At 43.9% G+C, this 16,763-nt stretch overlaps 1 long non-coding RNA gene across 1 annotated transcript; it reads right to left on the bottom strand.

The window, feature by feature from the left end:
- Positions 1-2,733: 2,733 nt before the first annotated feature.
- LOC121001816 lies at positions 2,734-14,899 on the bottom strand. Its single transcript, XR_005779149.1, has 4 exons — positions 14,775-14,899; positions 3,242-3,391; positions 2,869-2,946; positions 2,734-2,783 (listed from the first exon to the last, which is right to left on the bottom strand). It is a non-coding gene; the product is annotated as an uncharacterized LOC121001816 (long non-coding RNA).
- Positions 14,900-16,763: the final 1,864 nt, after the last annotated feature.

The following is a 16,763-nucleotide window of genomic DNA, read 5'->3' as shown; positions in this document are numbered from 1 at the left end:
TACGTCAAAGGACGCACCAGACTTGGTTCAGTGGCTGACTCAGCATTCTGCTTCTGCACCCTACTCATCCTCTGTATCTGCACCCTCTTCACTCTCTGCTGTGTGCACCCCCAAAGACACCACCACCACTATATCCCCTCCGTTCAAGTCAGAGGAATTATTTTCCCATCCATTACAAGACCTTACCGATGCGCAGCCATTATTGGCATCGGATCAGGAAGAGGAGGTATCAATGGTTGCAACCCAGCAGTCTGACGACAGTGCCCTGATCAGCCGAAGGAGGGTGGTCCCAGCTGTTGCTGCCTACTCCGAGATCTCTAATGTCAGTGGTGGTGAAGGTGACGAATCCGATGATGACGTGTCGATGGACGTCACGTGGGTGCCCACAAGAAAGGAAGAGGCGGGTAGTTCACAGGGAGAGGCGGAGCAGCAGATAAGGAGGAGAAGCAGTCAGAACTTACAGTGCACAGGAGGCAAAAAGCAGACTGCTAATGTATCTGGAACAAGCCATCCACCATGCACGGTCACATCTGGCGCTCCCAGGACGCCGGCATATGGCCCCGCAGTGTGGGCTTTTTCTATTGTGTCCGCTGCTGACAAAAGTGTTGCCATCTACAGCCTGTGCTATCAATGCATAAGTCGCTGTAAGCCCAACACTCACCTAGGGACGACCGCCTTAAGAAGGCACCTGTCCTCCCATCACCGAGCCCAGTGGGAGCAACACCGTCAGAAACCACAAAGCCACACTCCTGGTGCTCCCCGTCCTGCCTCTTCTCCTTCTCCGCTCTCCTCCCAGTTGTCCTCCACTCCACCTTCCACCGTGCCGTCGTCGCGTTCATGTGGCAAAAGGCAAGCCTCCTTGCCCCAAATGTTAGAGTGAAAAAAAATGATGGCGCCGGATAACCCTCTTGCCCAATGGCTGACCGCTGGCTTGTCAGCACGCCAACTACTGCCATATAAACTGGTGGACGGCAATGGAAGGTCCCCGGAAGGAAATATTTCTCCCAGAAGGGCATCCCAGAGCTATATGGCCAAGTTCAGCGGCAAGTGAATGTATCTCTGGTACACAGTGTTGGTGCCAAGATACATCTGACCACAGACACGTGGTCTAGCAAACACGGGCAGGGAAGGTACATAACTTTTACTGCCCACTGTGTGAACCTTCTGACGGCCGTCAAGCATGCAACCCGTGGCACCCGTGTAGATTTGGTGTTACAGCCACGGATTGCATGCAGGCCTGCCTCTTCTCCTCCTACTCCATCCTCCCTTTCCTCCTCAGCTGACTCATCCTTTTCTGCTGCTACCGTCTCTTCTGCTGCGCCCCCCAAGCTCATCAGAACCTATTCGACGTGCCAGGTGGGATGTTGCCATGCTGTGCTGCGTCTGTTGTGCCTGGAAGCCAAGAGCCACACCGATCCTGCACTCCTTTCAGCTTTGCGGTCAGAGGCCGATCAATGGCTAACCCCGCTCAATTTGACAGTTGGTAAAGTGGTGTGCGATAATGGTGCCAATCTGCTGAGCGTGCTGAAACAGGGCAAAATGACACATGTGCCGTGCATTGCACACGTCCTGAACTTAGTCGTGCAGTGATTCGTTGCCAAATACACCGGGGTCCAGGACGTCTTGCGACAGGACAGGAAAATCTCTGGCCATTTTAAAAGATCTTACACGGCCATGGCTCGCCTTGCTGACATTCACCAGTTACATCAACTGCCCGTCATACGTCTGATTTGTGACTGCCCAACGCAATGGAACTCCACCTTGTATATGCTTGATAGGCTGCTCCAGCAGAAACATGCAGTTAACGTTCTGGGGAGATTTTTTTCACTGCGCCAGTGGCTGCTTATGCGCGATGCATGCAGACTTCTGTGGCCATTTGATGAGATCACCAAACTAGTCAGTCGCAGCCAGGGCGCCATCAGTGACATCGTTCCTTATGCCTTCTTTCTGGAGCATGCATTGTGTCGTGTCATTGATCAAGCCATCGAGGAGCAGGAAGATGAGGAAGTCGCAATGCTGGATTAATTCCCAGGAGGGGCTACTCCATCTGAGACAAGTCAACAACAGGAGTCTGAAGAGGAGTCAGAGGAGGATGGTTCCAGCGTGAAGGAGGAGCAAAAAGAGCATGCTTTAAACGTTTCTGGGATCCCTGGTGTTGTCCGTGGCTGTGGGGAGGAGAACGAGGACGACATTTTCCTGGATGATGAGCAGTAGCCAGGTCACTCCACCGCTTCCAGTTTAGTGCAAATGGGGGCCTACATGCTCCAGTGTTTGAAGAGGGATGTTTAAAAATCATAAAGGGCAAGGACCAGTATTGGGTGGCAACGTACTTAGACCCCTGGTACAAACACAAAATGGCGGAAATGTTACCACCATCACAGAGGGCTGTCAGAATGCAGCACTTCCAGGCCTTGTTTGAGAAATCCTGAATTCTGCTTTTGAGGGTGTTGGCAGAGGAATTTCCACTCACAGAGAAACAGTTGCAAGTTCCAATTCAACAGCACATGCAAGAAGAGGGCGTTTTGAAGATGTGTTGGCAGAGGCGTACATAGAAATCACTAGGCCCCATAGCAAAAATCTGAATTGGGCCCCTTAACCCCGCCCACTACCCACCATGACCCCTCCCACTTCCTGACTTGGCTCCTCCCATGCCACACCCCCATTAAATAAATTTATACATGACCTACAGAAACTGTTAGGGATAAACATTTTTATTTTATTATTAACCAACTTTGTTGCAGTAACGTATAAAATGTACATGTATTTTCCAATAAGGATTTGTTCTGTGAAAAAAAACAAATGAAATATTATAGATAAGCTACATTTAAAATATTTACCCAAAAAATAAATAAAAAAATATTAACTTACTTTGAAGATGACGTGTCTGCCTCTGAAAGTCCAAGTCAAAAGAAGTATGGTAGCATGGCGGGGATCAGAAAAATAAACCTGAAAGAGTAAAACATAATGCATATCACATGTTAAGTTGAGCTGTTACAACTTATTCAATACATCTGTTGTCAATAGTAATATTGCATTTAACTCCTGTTATATTAGCCAAAACACTTAACGCACTAATTTTACACAGGATGAATGCTATATGTGTGCTGTCCACATCTATATGTCCATTCCACAAAGGATAGAACTTGTCAATGGGTCCCGTCCACATCAAAATGTGGATGCCAAATAGACTGCAAAATACATAGGGTTTGTATGAATGCACCCTTACACTCAGAATACTTACAGTATTTACCGGTGAATTTCCATGTATAAACCAGGTGACATTTTTCATCCAGAACTTGAATCAACTATACAGCTTCAGATTTTCCAAATTCAACAAACTTTGATAACTTTCAAGCTTTCAAACTTTTAAACAGTAAAACGATGTGCCAACCTGTAACATAATTAAGATATATTAGGTTCTTTTCTCAGGTTGGTATTTCTGTTCCAATGTTATATGTACGGCTGCTTTATACCCTATAATGAAAGTCCTTATTATTGATAGGTATTATTGCCAATGTATTCTGTTAGATCTTACATTGATAAAATTTGTGAATACATTTTAGTCAGGCCTGAAAACCAAGAACTCATTTTTAATTAACAGGCCTGGAATTTTTCTGTGTAATATACCAATCGAAAAAATTGTACTAATCAATGTAATTAGTGGTATCTACAGAATCATTAATTTAAGAGCTAGATTTATGTGAATTATTTTTTTTTAAATTGTTATTTCACATGCTTACAAGCAAGTGATAAAAATTTTTTAGGCACTCAGTCCGTAGGTTTTGCAATTCAAATAATTTTTTATTTTAATTATTCATGTTTTCTGCATCATCCATATGCCCGTAAAAAATAAGGAATGACAGATTTTTTCTGACCAGACGTTTCGGTCACGGAGGACCTTCATCAGTGGTCATGTTATCTGGAATATACATATTATAATATTTTTCATATAAATGGAAGGCAGAGCATGAAGTCACAAAATTAACAAAATAACATAGAACAATAAATAAATAGATTACAAGCAAAATTTCATAGTGTTATCACAGCAGAGTGAAGAATGTCCAGGGGGTTACTGAAGACACCTATGTGTGCAAAATCATGAAAAATGCACAAACAAAGCCCATCAGGTATAGCAACCTATTGTATATCCCATAAAGAGATGTCGTGTGGGCATGTGAGCATTCACAGATAAATAGATTCACATATTCATAGGTTTATGGCATACATAGTTGTGGCATAGCAAAAGCAAGACCAAAATATCAGGTATAGCAACCTGTTGTATATTCCATAAGGGATGTCATGTGGGCATGTGGACATTATTCACGGATTCACATATTCATAGATGTATGGCATACATTATTGTGGCATAGCAAGAAAAAGACTATACAGTTCCCTGAGCAGCATCATCCAGACATAAAGATACACAGGAATAGATACACATGAGTCACATGGACGCAGCATACTGGATCCAAGAGGTTAGTGGATCGAATTTCACAAAGGTAACCTGTGGAGAAAGGATTAGAGACTGTTATCTACCTGTGTGCTGGGTATAGGTTGGTCTGGGCGCTGGATGCAGGAGTGTGTGTGTTAGAAGCCGCTCTTTTAAATAGCACGCTGTCCGGTGATTCTGGTCATCTGACCGGAAGTCATGTTTCATATGGAACGCAAACATGCGTTCCAAAGGGCGGAAGTCTCGGCTGGAGCGTGGATCTTGATAATTCCGGTCACATGGCCGGATGTAATGAATTTCATGCGTTCCACACTATGTTAGGGGGGGCGGAGTTAATGCGTTTATGCGTTCCACTGCGCAAACATACCCAAACATTATATCATACTGTGTATGATTGGATATATGCAATATGGGATGGTGGAGTATGGTTGGAGGGGGATCCAATCTATACATATAACCATGTTGGTCTGGAAAAAGAGTGATAATAAAGGGGGGGGAATGAGTCATAATGATATGGAATGGTGATAGATCATTAAGGAGGTAGTGGGGGGAGGTGACATAAGTTTTTTCTAGGGATATTGAAAGGGAGAGGAGGAGGTTGGCCTCATGGGTATGACAGGTAATATGCATAGTACATTAAGGTATTCTGCAAGTAACACCTACATTACCTATAGTATCTATTATGATCTGGGGATAACTAGGAGCTAAATACATTCTGTCGTGACCTATGGATAACGCTAAATAGCGTAATATGAGGCTGTTTTGTGGCATATTCTAAACGTATGTACATGTGTAGTTATTAGGTCCAGAGGATATGTAGATAACATTGTCTTAATTAGACAGAAGGGTATAGATACAGTCTAGGTAGGGGAAGGAAAGGGCAGGGGGAAAGGGAAAAGGAACAAGGGGAGCAGAGGCCAATACATCACCCTCACCCGCTGTGGACAATTTCAGTGCGTCTGCAGAGAAAATGAGAGACACATATGTTAACAAACATCAACATTTTTACAAGTTTATAAAGAAATCACATTCGCGATTCAATCCGTGTGGTGTTAATGTCCCCAGTTTATGGATCCAGAAAGCTTCCCTTTGCCTAAGGAGGAGCGTCCGGTTTCCTCCTCGCCTCGGCTGGTCAATTTGCTCCAAAATTTGAAAACGTAATTGAGAAATTTGGTGTTTCTTTTCAATGAAATGGTGAGGTATAGGGAGGAAGGTATGGCCTAATCTGATCGTGGATTTATGTTGTGGATATTGTTGGAACTCTTTGATGTCCGGATAAGCCTTGGATAGTAGTGACCAATTCTTTTTGAGGGCCTGCTGTATTTTGGGCATAAGGGGATGGTAAGTGGTTACGCATGCTATCCTATTAGAGTTGTCCTGTTTTGTTTCCGGTAACGTGAGTGGGTTTTTTAGATCCAGGAGAGTTTTGTTCAGAATTACCGGCGGGTAGCCTCTTTGTATAAACCTGTCGGTCATGTTCTCGAATCTAGTGTTTTTAGTGGTGGTGTCTGTAACGATCCGATTTACCCGTGTGTATTGGGACCGTGGTAATGATTTTTTCGTCGCTCTAGGATGGCAGCTGTTGTAGAGGAGAAGGCTATTTCGGTCCGTGGGTTTATGGTACAGATCTATACTGAGAGATCCGGATTGATCAATTTGGATTAGGGTATCGAGGAAACTGATTTCCTCTTGACTGATGTGTGAGGTAAATCCTAGTTCGTTATGGATGTGATTCAGGTCCTGAATGAAGCTGTCTATGGTGGAGGTAGGTCCCTTCCAGATACAAAAAATATCGTCTATGAAACGAAGCCATATGTGGGCGTGTTGTTGGAACAGGGGATGTGTGTAGACGTGATCTTCCTCAAAGTTAATCATGAACGCATTTGCGTAGGGCGGGGCCACGTTAGACCCCATGGCGGTACCCCTCCTCTGGCCATAGTAAGTGTCCCCAAATAGAAAAAAGTTTTTTGTCAATACAATTTCAAGTAGTTTCAGGCAGCATTCCTGTTGTAGGTTACTTAAGGTGGAATGTTTACTGAGGAGAGTAGCTGTGGCCAGTATGCCTTTCTCATGTGTGATTGAAGTATAGAGGCTGTTTACATCCAATGTAAGTAAATGGCAATCTATTGGGACATCAGTATTTTTTAATTTTTGTAAGAAATCAGAAGTGTCTAGAATGAAAGATTTTGATGTTTTAATCAAGGGGGTCAGAATTTTTTCTAAATAAATTGCTAGGGGAGAGAGGATTGACTCGGTGGAGGCTACGATAGGGCGCCCTGGAGGTTTAGTAAGGTCTTTATGGATTTTTGGTAGTGTATAAAAAACCGGAGTGATGGGATCTTGTTTGGTTAGGAAACTGGCAGTTTTGGGGTCTAAGATACCCAATACCGAGTATGCATCAATAGTGTAGGAAATTAATTCCCGTATCTGTGGCGTAGGGTCTCTTGGCAATACTTCATATGTGTCGGTATCGGATAACTGTCTGTTGATCTCTGCAAGGTAGTCCCTCTTGTCCATGACAACAAGAGCCCCACCTTTGTCCGCGGGTTTAATGGTTATATCTTTATTAGATTGTAATGAGCTCAATGCTATTTTCTCCTCCTGAGATAAGTTATTGGAATGTCTATAGTGGCCCTCAGTGTTAGCCATAAGGATGTCGCCTACCAGTTTTTGGGAAAGAGAAATATACGTCTCAATGGGATGTTTGTTTTTAGGGGGCATAAAGGAACTTTTGTTCCTGAGTCCCAGGTTTTGGATGGAGAGGGGTCTCTCAGTATAGATCTGTACCATAAACCCACGGACCGAAATAGCCTTCTCCTCTACAACAGCTGCCATCCTAGAGCGACGAAAAAATCATTACCACGGTCCCAATACACACGGGTAAATCGGATCGTTACAGACACCACCACTAAAAACACTAGATTCGAGAACATGACCGACAGGTTTATACAAAGAGGCTACCCGCCGGTAATTCTGAACAAAACTCTCCTGGATCTAAAAAACCCACTCACGTTACCGGAAACAAAACAGGACAACTCTAATAGGATAGCATGCGTAACCACTTACCATCCCCTTATGCCCAAAATACAGCAGGCCCTCAAAAAGAATTGGTCACTACTATCCAAGGCTTATCCGGACATCAAAGAGTTCCAACAATATCCACAACATAAATCCACGATCAGATTAGGCCATACCTTCCTCCCTATACCTCACCATTTCATTGAAAAGAAACACCAAATTTCTCAATTACGTTTTCAAATTTTGGAGCAAATTGACCAGCCGAGGCGAGGAGGAAACCGGACGCTCCTCCTTAGGCAAAGGGAAGCTTTCTGGATCCATAAACTGGGGACATTAACACCACACGGATTGAATCGCGAATGTGATTTCTTTATAAACTTGTAAAAATGTTGATGTTTGTTAACATATGTGTCTCTCATTTTCTCTGCAGACGCACTGAAATTGTCCACAGCGGGTGAGGGTGATGTATTGGCCTCTGCTCCCCTTGTTCCTTTTCCCTTTCCCCCTGCCCTTTCCTTCCCCTACCTAGACTGTATCTATACCCTTCTGTCTAATTAAGACAATGTTATCTACATATCCTCTGGACCTAATAACTACACATGTACATACGTTTAGAATATGCCACAAAACAGCCTCATATTACGCTATTTAGCGTTATCCATAGGTCACGACAGAATGTATTTAGCTCCTAGTTATCCCCAGATCATAATAGATACTATAGGTAATGTAGGTGTTACTTGCAGAATACCTTAATGTACTATGCATATTACCTGTCATACCCATGAGGCCAACCTCCTCCTCTCCCTTTCAATATCCCTAGAAAAAACTTATGTCACCTCCCCCCACTACCTCCTTAATGATCTATCACCATTCCATATCATTATGACTCATTCCCCCCCCTTTATTATCACTCTTTTTCCAGACCAACATGGTTATATGTATAGATTGGATCCCCCTCCAACCATACTCCACCATCCCATATTGCATATATCCAATCATACACAGTATGATATAATGTTTGGGTATGTTTGCGCAGTGGAACGCATAAACGCATTAACTCCGCCCCCCCTAACATAGTGTGGAACGCATGAAATTCATTACATCCGGCCATGTGACCGGAATTATCAAGATCCACGCTCCAGCCGAGACTTCCGCCCTTTGGAACGCATGTTTGCGTTCCATATGAAACATGACTTCCGGTCAGATGACCAGAATCACCGGACAGCGTGCTATTTAAAAGAGCGGCTTCTAACACACACACTCCTGCATCCAGCGCCCAGACCAACCTATACCCAGCACACAGGTAGATAACAGTCTCTAATCCTTTCTCCACAGGTTACCTTTGTGAAATTCGATCCACTAACCTCTTGGATCCAGTATGCTGCGTCCATGTGACTCATGTGTATCTATTCCTGTGTATCTTTATGTCTGGATGATGCTGCTCAGGGAACTGTATAGTCTTTTTCTTGCTATGCCACAATAATGTATGCCATACATCTATGAATATGTGAATCCGTGAATAATGTCCACATGCCCACATGACATCCCTTATGGAATATACAACAGGTTGCTATACCTGATATTTTGGTCTTGCTTTTGCTATGCCACAACTATGTATGCCATAAACCTATGAATATGTGAATCTATTTATCTGTGAATGCTCACATGCCCACACGACATCTCTTTATGGGATATACAATAGGTTGCTATACCTGATGGGCTTTGTTTGTGCATTTTTCATGATTTTGCACACATAGGTGTCTTCAGTAACCCCCTGGACATTCTTCACTCTGCTGTGATAACACTATGAAATTTTGCTTGTAATCTATTTATTTATTGTTCTATGTTATTTTGTTATTTTTGTGACTTCATGCTCTGCCTTCCATTTATATGAAAAATATTATAATATGTATATTCCAGATAACATGACCACTGATGAAGGTCCTCCGTGACCGAAACGTCTGGTCAGAAAAAATCTGTCATTCCTTATTTTTTACGGGCATATGGATGATGCAGAAAACATGAATAATTAAAATAAAAAATTATTTGAATTGCAAAACCTACGGACTGAGTGCCTCAAAAAAATTTTTATCATTTGGATACGGCCTTATAAGCCCTTGATTGGCACCGGTGATATTACTTCTAAACAGAGTGCGGTTCCTCATTTCTCTACATGCTTACAAGCAAGGGCATATAGTTATATGAAATAGGGCATACATCAGCTGTATACATAACTGGAAAAATATAACGTTTAAGGGCTGCAAGGAGCAGAACATCGAAAATAACGGAAAAGCTGGATAGGGCACATAACTGACCCAAACAAAGCTGAACAGATTCCACTGACTACCGTTTCCAGTCAGTATCCTGTATTTTACTGGAGAAAAAAGTCCTGCATGCAGTATTTTTGTTTCCACTGTGTCTAACTTACTATGTGTCTTTCTGGAGGGCCCCAAATGAGGCCTCCAACGCAGACATAAAGAAGCCCTAAAAGTAAAAAGATATAGAACAACTTCATGCAAACATCACACAACTGATATAACGAAAACTAATAAACTTTCATAAACAGAAATGGGTGAAGTGATGAAAACAGTTAACATTTACAGGTAATCTGGGTTGGTATGCATCTTAAATAATGAAAAAAAACAATTTGGAATGCATAACATAATTGAACCACTCTGCAAGGTTTGATCTATAACTGATTCAAATCCTGGAAAATACTTAGTAGAACCACTTAGTCACCCATTTCTGTAAGAAAAACTTTTCCAACCGGCATACTTACGGTGTACCTTTAATTTTAGAACGGTTGTCTACGTGCTTTGCTTTCTGCAAAAGTGTTGATTATATGGTCTATGTCTAGCTGTTTTGCCCTGGCATTTTCAATGCTTAGGATAGCAAGGCCAGAAAGTATTTGCTCAGACATTGTACTTCTCAAATAATTCTTTATCAACTTCAGTTTTGAGAAGGACCTTTCAGCAGAAGCCACAGTAACTGGTAGAGTCAGGAACAACAGGAAAGCTATGCACACATCTGGCAGATGGGATGAAAGTGCATTGTTCTCCACAAAAAGCAAATCTGCAAGGTCTTTCACAGAAGATGACTTTGCAATTTCAGGTTTAAGTGCAGACCTAAAGCTAAGGAGCTGCCCTGGAAATTCTGGCGACAGATCTTTTTCATATTTTTTCTGTAGATTTGACGCGGCTTCAAACAAAGTGTCATCAGATACGGCAGTCAGAGCTGCTGGCTGAATGATATGAAAACGTTCCACAACCTGATTCATTCCTGTAAATCTGTTATTTAGTTGGTTTATGATTATGTCTAAGCAGTTGTAAAAAACTGTGACTTTGAACCTCTCTTCCGGATTTCGCAATCTGTGATCAACACAAATCTCATCAAAATGACTTTTCACCTTGGGAGTGCGTTTGTTGTCAAAATGTGGAGAAATGTTCCAAGTGCTTGCTAGTGAGACAGCACTTTCTTTGGCCATTTCAAAATTGTTTCTATAGCTTGAAAGTTCATCAGCTACATTCTTTATCAAATTAGTTGCTTTCGATAAATCCATGCTTTTAGCCTGGAGCATGATAGACAGAGCATTAACACTCTGAAAAACTTTTGTTTGAAGGACAATTAGGAAAACAAAGTTGAATGACTCCATTTTCTTTTTAAGTCTCATTGCCTCATCTCTCTCACTTTTTTTGGAGGAAGTAAGAATAAGTTTTGACAGGGATTTCAAAACGTCTGGAAAGCGAAAACGAAGGGCAAGCAATGCTTCATACCGAGATGACCATCGTGTTGGGCATAATTTCTTTAAAGTTATAGAAGACTGGCTTTGGAACGAAGAAAGAATTTCCCAACGCCTTATACTTTCCCCAAAGAATTTGTACAATGTTTGTACCATATCAATAAAGCAGGACATTTCTGTGCTGTCAGATACGGCATCCTGCAGGACTAAATTCAAATTATGGGCTGCACAATGAACATAGAGAGCATTTTTTTCTCTTTGTAAAATGCGAGTCTGCACACCAGAGTAGACCCCACTCATTGTGGCCGCTCCATCATATCCCTGACCACGACACTTATCTAATGACAGACCGTGCCTATCAATACATTCCAAGATTTCCTTTTCTATACCAGCAGCACTCTGGTCATGCACTGCCTGAAAGCCAAGAAAACTCTCGTGAATACAAACTTCTGTGGCTCTCATGTTTTTATCTCTCTCTATAGATACATATCTCACCACCTGACTCATCTGGTCTATCTTTGCAATGTCTTGAGTTGTGTCAATAATCAGGGAATAAAAATGCGATTGCTTCACATCCGATAAAATCTGATGTTGAACCGTTTTGGATAAAATATCTATTCATTTGTTTTGAATTCGGGGGCTTATATATTTTGCAGTGCGCTCTGGTAATTGTAGCAAATGTTTTAGGAGAGGATCATACTCCGCTAGGAACTCTATGATTGCAAGAAAATTACCACTGTTGACTTTTCCAACTTTTTCTCTGTGACCACGAAACGCCATATTTGCCATTGCCATTGTCAAGGTGACATTAACAATGCGTTTTAAAACTTGCCTCCAGAAGTTTTTTTCTTTTCTAATTTGGCTTTCAGTTTCCTGGTCAATTGTTCCCTCCCGTCGCCACTGATCATAAATCACACAAGCGTCAATATGAGTCTGTGAACTTTCATGAAACTGTATTTTGGTCGATAAGCCTTTCCAATTTTGTATGCCTTTGGCCCAAGCTGGGTTTAACCCCAATTTCTTTCGATCTCCAAACAGCCAACATGGCTCACAGTATACAGCATTTAATTTTGGAGAGTAACATAGCCAAGTAATTGGAAATGTGTGGCCAGTCTTAGTTACCCTTTCATAGTAGGTCTCAGAAAAGCACAATTTTTGCTCATCTTTATCTCTTGGGAAAGGTCCTGGAGGTCTACAAGGACCATTGGCAATAACAAATCTCTTCACACTGGCATCTGTAATAGTTACTGGGAAGTTTGCTCTGTCTGTCACATATTTTTCAGAAGCCAAATCTATATTTATACCAGTGGCATCAGCACCAGTGGCTAAATCACTGCTAGATAATTCAGCATCATCAGAGCAACTTGGCTCACTTTCACCTGGTTCTGTAGTACTCAATTCAGGAATACCGTGCAAGTCAGCTACAGTACTGGGGTCGCCGACCTGTACAGACTCCTGCACTATGGCAGCTGAGGGGGTAAGACTTTCTGGCATGCCTTCTACATTCTGGGTGGGTTCAGTAACAGAAGAACTTTCACCACAGCTAGGAACATTAAAGAAACTAGTAATTTTTGGAAGTTTTCCAGTTTTTTGGCTTTCCTCTCTCTTTTTTTTGCGCTTCTGAGCGCCACTGAGATGTTGGTAACTTGACATCAGGACACTCTGTAGAAACAGTATAAATAACCTTTAATGTTTACTAACTATCTCATAACTTTGGTAAATGTGATAGAACAGGCAAATAAAGGACACTGTGTAATATATACTCAGCATAATCATGAGAAAATGACCCTATTTCCAATTTTACGCTCCTTTCTTCCATCCCTCAAGTCCTAATTAGGTTTTTATTCTGCAAAGGCATCTGGGGGGGAAATTGAGTTGTCATATTACAGGTAACATAGAGGTCTATGGAGAGGTGAGGGGGCATGATGAGTGAACTAGAGAGTGAACAATCATAGGCAGAGCAAGACACATACACGCTACAGCAAGAAATAGTGTTATATCTTGCTGCCAAGTTATTTTAATTAAAATGGTTCAACTTCCATGCTACATGCAATGGTTTTTGACTGGCCGATTCCCGGCATTATCTGCCAGAATAGCCTGAGCCTGCAGGTGGCTGTGCCACACATATGAAAGTAGCCTTAGGGTACTTTCACACTTGCGTTTTTCTTTTCCGGCATAGAGTTCCATCACAGGGGCTTTATACCAGAAAAGAACTGATCAGTTTTCTCCCCATGCATTCTGAATGGAGAGTAATCCGTTCAGTTTGCATCAGGATGTCTTCAGTTCAGTCTTTTTGACTGATCAGGCAAAAGAGAAAACCACAGCATGCTACGGTTTTCTCTTCGGCGAAAAAAACTGAAGACATGCCTGAATGTCGGATCCGTCCTTCCGGCCTGCGCATGCGCAGACCGGTAGAAATGTGAAAAAATGTACAAGACGGATCCGTCTGTCCGCATGACTAGCGGAGAGACGGATCCGTCCTTGCAATGCATTTGTGAGACGGATACGCATCCGGATGCGTCTCACAAATGCTTTCAGTCAGCGGCAGATCGGCGGTTCCGGCGGGCAGTTCCGACGACGGAACTGCCCGCCGGATCACACTGCCGCAAGTGTGAAAGTAGCCTTAGGAAGTCTATTTCTCCTACCTTCTATGTGTGTGGTTATGTATATAGCAGATCAGGTACATCACATAATCTGACATGGTAGAGACTGCCAAAGGGATGATAAATAAATGCCATATACAAGACATATAATGTTCGGACACAAAATCATTACTAGGCTTCTCAGAAAAGTAATTTTAAATGGGTTGTGATTGTCTCACTTTAGCAAATGGCATTTATCATGTAAAGTTAATACATGACACTTACCAATATATTGTGATTGTTCATATTGCTTCCATGGTTATGACCACCCTGCATTCCAGCAGCGGTGGCCGTGCTTGCACAATACAGGAAAAAGCACCAGCTTCCCAGAAGTGAGGCAGCAGACACTGCTCACCATTTTTTTCCTATAGTGTGCAAGTATGTCCACCGTGGCTGTATTGCAGGGTGGTCATAACCCCTGGATAAGAGCAGTGTATACTGTCATGGAAAAATGAATCCAGCCAGCAAAGGAGGCAATCAGCCAGTCATCACTCCTAACTTGTCTGTTATAATAAATGTGTTTTCCATTAAATAACTCTGGAACTTCTTTTACTCTATGTTTTGCTGTGCCTCTATTATTCCTATTACAAGTTAGTAAATTTAATGCCAACTGGTTGTTATCAGCTAGTGGTGTTTCCCTTTACAGGTTGACATTCACCAATCAGTGCTGACAGTGGTATGCTGTGTAAGGACCCTCCCTGGGGTCAGTAGCATACAGTTGGCATTGAACCGACAACTGTCTAATAGAAATAACAGAGGAACCACACAAGTCATAGTGACTTATGGGAAAAGATGATCCAGAACGACTTAATTGAGAATTCAATTATTCACCGTTCTGGAGGTCATGGTCTTCCCTCTACCTCTTATCCAACAAGTTGTAGTAGGACAGATCATGTGGGTGCACTGCCCAGTCAGCTGTACTTACGTGTTCAAGCTTCTTCTTTCTGTGCGGAGGTCACTACTAGCGTCCTCTTCTCCTCTGCTTGCTTTTCTGACAAACTTCTTCCTCTGTGCTGTGCAGCTCAAGGGTATATTCAAAATGTAATTCTGAGGAAGGATCAAAACACACAGTCAAATCAGTAAGATATTTACTATGTGGCCACATTTCCATTTTCCACTTTTAACATGTCTAGACTATTCACAAAACAAAACAATAGTTTTACTTTTTACTGACATGGGGTCAGTGTAAAAAATCAAGGAGACAAGCACTATTTTGGTCTGTAATGGGAATCTAGCATGCCAGGCACTGCTGCAGGACGAACGAAGAACGGTACTTCACTTGACTGAGTCTGAGAGACGAGTGACAGCCTAGTTATACAACTGTAGATGGGCAGGAGAGATCACTACATGGGGCTCATATGTTCAAGTAAAATACCGCCCCAGTGAAGTGAACTGAGGATCTGTAGATGCAGAATTTGCAGGATTTTGGCTGCAGCACTGACCCCTCCATACAATATTTAGCGTCCCTGTTGCGTGCCGGGACAGCGGCTCCTGGAACGTCAAAATTAGGTCACTTTATGCTCGGCGACGGCAGTAAAACAATGCAGCCCCCGGTGACTGTAGACGCCGGATACCAGAGTCTGTGCCGGGTTTATCTGCGAGTTAAAGAGGAGGCTCCAAACACAGAAAACAATCTAAAGAAGTGAAAGAATGACACTTTACATCAAGTCTGAGGATGATAGGAGGGAGCGGAGCCATAGGAGACCCCCAAACATAGAGGGGCCCAGTGCCTGGACAGAGGATGCAAGGGAAGGAGCGGAGCCAGAGGAGACCCCCAAACATAGAGGGGCCCAGTGCCTGGACAGAGGATGCAAGGGAAGGAGCGGAACCAGAGGAGACCCCCGGCCCCAAACATAGATGGGCCCAGTGCCTGGACAGAGGATGCAAGGGAAGGAGCGGAACCAGAGGATACCCCCGGCCCCAAACATAGAGGGGCCCAGTGCCTGGACAGAGGATGCAAGGGAAGGAGCGGAAGTGCGGAACCAGAGGAGACCCCCAAACATAAAGGGGCCCAGTGCCTGGACAGAGGATGCAAGGGAAGGAGCGGAAGTGCGGAACCAGAGGAGACCCCCAAACATAGAGGGGCCCAGTGCCTGGACAGAGGATGCAAGGAAAGGAGCGGAGCCAGAGGAGACCCCCATACATAGAGGGGCCCACTGCCTGGACAGAGGATGCAAGAAAAGGAGCGGAGCCAGAGGAGACCCCCAAACATAGAGGGGCCCAGTGCCTGGACATAGGATGCAAGGAAAGGAGGGGTGCGGTGCCAGAGGAGACCCCCAAACATAGAGGGGCCTAGTGCCTGGAGTCCCTGGACAGAGGATGCAAGGGAAGGAGGAGTAGAGCCAAAAAAGACCCCCACGGCCCCACCATACATAGAGGGGGCCCACCCGGCCCAGTGCCTGGACATAGGATGAAACTTAAGGGAAGGAGGCGGAGCAGAGCCAGAGGAGACCCCGGGCCCCAAACATAGAGGGGCCCAGGCCCCAGACTGTGACTTACTTCAGGCCAGGCGCTACCAGCCAGGGACACAGCCGGTGCATGCACACTGCTCAGTCACGACACTCACTTCAGAATCTTCCTTCCTTCCTCGAATCCTCCCTCTGGCTCAGTCAGCTCGTCTCGCAGTCTCTCTTCAGCTCAGGGCAGGGCAGGCACTGACTCTGGTGACGGCCGACAGCGAAGTTCGAGCCGATTCTCCCGCCCGCCCCCTTGCGCCACTGGCCAATCAGCAGCTGCCTCAACAGAGAGTTGCCTGTGCTGATTGGCCAGCGGCTCGAGCGCCACATGCAGGCTGGTTTGATCCTGATTCCGGGCCCAGCAGACGGTCCGGGTCAGGAGGATGTCAGGTCACGTGACGTCTGAGACACTGAAGTCAGGAGGATCAGTCTCAGGTCAAGGGGGGGGGGTCTGTGCG

The sequence above is a fragment of the Bufo bufo genome, chromosome 5, assembly GCF_905171765.1.
Source record: "Bufo bufo chromosome 5, aBufBuf1.1, whole genome shotgun sequence".
Lineage (NCBI taxonomy): Eukaryota > Metazoa > Chordata > Amphibia > Anura > Bufonidae > Bufo > Bufo bufo.
Note: the sequence above shows the minus strand (reverse complement) of the source record. Positions and strands in the feature narration are given on the sequence as shown.